This window comes from Perissodus microlepis, chromosome 3 (assembly GCF_051167445.1).
Source record: "Perissodus microlepis isolate ML-2025 ecotype Zambia chromosome 3, ASM5116744v1, whole genome shotgun sequence".
NCBI lineage: Eukaryota > Metazoa > Chordata > Actinopteri > Cichliformes > Cichlidae > Perissodus > Perissodus microlepis.
This window is the reverse complement of record NC_140463.1, coordinates 38,397,746-38,401,062: the sequence shown is the minus strand read 5'-3', so window position 1 is coordinate 38,401,062 and position 3,317 is coordinate 38,397,746.

Below are 3,317 nucleotides of genomic sequence, written 5' to 3'. Positions count from 1 at the left end.
ACATACACGGGTAATTTACATACACGGGTAATTTACATTCTATTTACATACACGGGCCCGTATAAACGTATGAAAACACCATATGCCAGAACAACTTATCTTCTTCATTTCTCTACCGGTGTTCCTAAGTTTTTCCGACTAATTTAAAAGCATCTTTCAGCCCAGGGCCGCGCCTTGCTAATCAATTAAACCCGCTTCGAGGACGCCCCCGCCGAGAGCGGTCAGATTCCTAAGCCCTACTTAATTTATAACTGCTTCCCGCCAGGCAACAAGGACCTCCACCAGCCACGTGAAATATCACAGTTCACGCTTTTGGCTTTACTTAAAGTTCACAAGTCCCCGACGTTGAATAGTCGCAGCCGGGTCGCACCCTGTCAATCAAACAGCGCAGTAAGGAAAGTGATCCCCTTGATCACTTTAGTTTTTAAGGGGGGCTCGAAATCCCCCGGGTACCACCCGAGCTTTTAACCTGACCGTGCGTCCACGATCAGGGGTCGCCGCCACACGCTGAGCAACTGCACTCTTAGGGGCCGCGCCCCAGTCCTAAGACAATTTATTTAAGTGTATTATAAGCATCACTGCGGGGTCTTAGCCCGCGGTTATTTCGACGCCCGAACCGCGTTCTGCTGATCAATCAGACCGAATACCCTAAACTACTGGTTGGCTGGCTGGCCTCCCCAGTCAACCCTCATCACTTTAAACACACACCGTATTGACTTAAACACATAACCTCTTAACTCAAAATTCACCCCCAAAATAAACAGCAATAAATTTAGTCAGTCCAATATTCCCCAAACTTTTATCACTAATTACCCCAAAATCACCACGGACACAGACCAGAAGCTCTACTGAGTGAACATTTAATTTAGCTTAATTTCCAATTTAGCACCTTTGGATATTTCTTGAATCAACAGGTGGTGCTTACCTCCTATTTCGGGGCCCATCACTCAGTCGACCTCCTGACTGTCCGTCTGTTTGACACCACTATACCTCAGCCAAACTCCATTTTTCCCTCCTCAAACCGGGTTTTCGGCACCAAGACTGTCGTGGTTCGATTTTTTGAGGAAGAGACATACGACTGGAAGCCCATAGTGGGTCAACACAAATTATTTTATTAAAACACACAGTACAGTGTGAGAAGAAACTTGCAACAGCCACCCTACAATCTTCCAATCTTCTCGAGTAGCCCGCTCCCCATCCTTATATTACCCTGATGACATCACAGCCAGATCTTACTGGAAATGATAACAGTTCCAAAGTTCTCCTTATATAGACATCCGATACTACTTTCGAAACAAACAAGTTTGTGATATGTTGTGCAATTTTGTGAGACTGTGTGTCCAACCGAGAGATTGTCCTGAGACGACCTCCCTGTTCTTAGTACGTGCAGGAGTGAACGTGCGTATTTTCCATGACTCTCTATGTGCATGTTGGTGTGGGCCTGAATATGTGTGTAAGTGAATGTAGAAGGCCCTACTGGACCCACAGCTTCGAGAGGTGTGAATACGATGATATGGATACCATTTGCAACAGCTCAAGCAGATAGAAAGAAGGATAGAGAACAACAATAGACTAATTAAAGTGATGATAATATGCATACATTAATATTTTGCTCAGATTACCATAGATATAATTCAGAGATTATTCTGTCAACTGGTTCGACAATGATGAATGATTGATCAATGATAGTTCTGATTATAAATTGTCACCATAAGAATACAAAATAAAATATCTCTTGTCCACAATACTTACAACTATTCAGAAATAAGATCATCTAAGAGTAAGTACAACAGTATTGTACTTGAATACAGAGAGAGTAAGAATTGAAATCAATGAGAATAAATAAATACAATAGTACACAGAATAAATACAATAGACAGAGTCGATCAGTACAATACAGGGTAGTGCAAGAATTGGTTGTGAAAGGAGAGTGTTATGTAGTCCAAGAAGTGTGTGGAGAAGAGAGTTCAGTGTGGAGGAGCGCAGCATGGTGTTCAGGAGCCGGACTGGTTTGGGGGAAAATCCCATTGCACAATCTTGCCGACCTGCTCCTGATGACGCAGAGTCGTCTTCTGGATTGAGGGGTGGTAAGCAGTTGGTGGAAAAGGTGATGCGGGTCAGCTATGATGCTTGTGGCTTTCCCAGTGCGGCGTGAGGTGTAAATAGCGGGTTAGGATGCTCTGTATGGTACCTCTGTAGAAGGTGTTAAAGATGGGTTTGGGGATGTGCACCTTCTTCAGTCGCCTCTTGAAATGCAGTCGCTGCTGAGCTCTTTTTGTCACTGATTTGGTTTTTGCTGGTCCAGGACAGGTCCAGGGGCGGATCTAGAGAAATTTTCCTAGGGTGGCGTGGAAATCAAATGGGGAGGCAGAATCTGGTAGTCTTTTTAAAAACACATATGCAGGTGTTACATATGGTTAATATGCAGTAAGTATACACATGTTTCATATAAATATGGTCTATAACTTAATTATTTTCTATAGCCCACAATTAAATATTTCAGTTACATTAAAAAAATTTAATTTTTATTTTATGTACTGTATAATAAATAAATATGTACCCAATAAGTATAAAATCCAGAAAGCTACACAACATTGGGCAAACTTAAGTCTAACTAAATCCTAGTAATATTTATGTTTTCTTTTTACTGTAAAACCCACAGACATGTTTAGTAAATTATTTTTCATAACTTGAAATGCAAATATAAATTGTAAATTTGTAAAAAAAAAAAAAATTATGTAAACATTTTGTAAATAATAAAATTATATGCAACTATTCATCTAAAAATGCAGCCAATGCACCGGCGTTGGTTTTTTTGTAAAGCCATTTAAAAATACTGCTTAATTAAAGTGAGAGAACAATCATGTGTCACAATAAGACGCCCCACAAATTTTTTCTGCCAGTAAAAGAAAAGAAAAAAAACTGTCTACCACAAGACAGAGAAGAACATCACAGGGAGAAACCCTGCAGGCCTGACAGCAGGAGGTGTATCGCTCCTTCTGTTTTCCACCTGGAGAAATTGTTCACACTGCCTCCACCTGGAGACAGTGTTCACACTGCATCCTCACGCTGCTGCAGGATTGCTCTCCCCCGCTTCAGGACACCTACACCAGGAGATGCCGACTAGAGCAGCGCAGATACTGAAGGACCCGTCCCATCCTGGCAACATCATCCATAAGTGACTTGAGACAGGACTCTCTTCCAGACACTCTAAACCCACCGGCACAATGTACATTTCAAATTCCTTTAATTTTAAATATGTTTATATTTTCTATTCTGTAAAATAGTCAGAGTGTCTATTCTTATTTAATGCACTT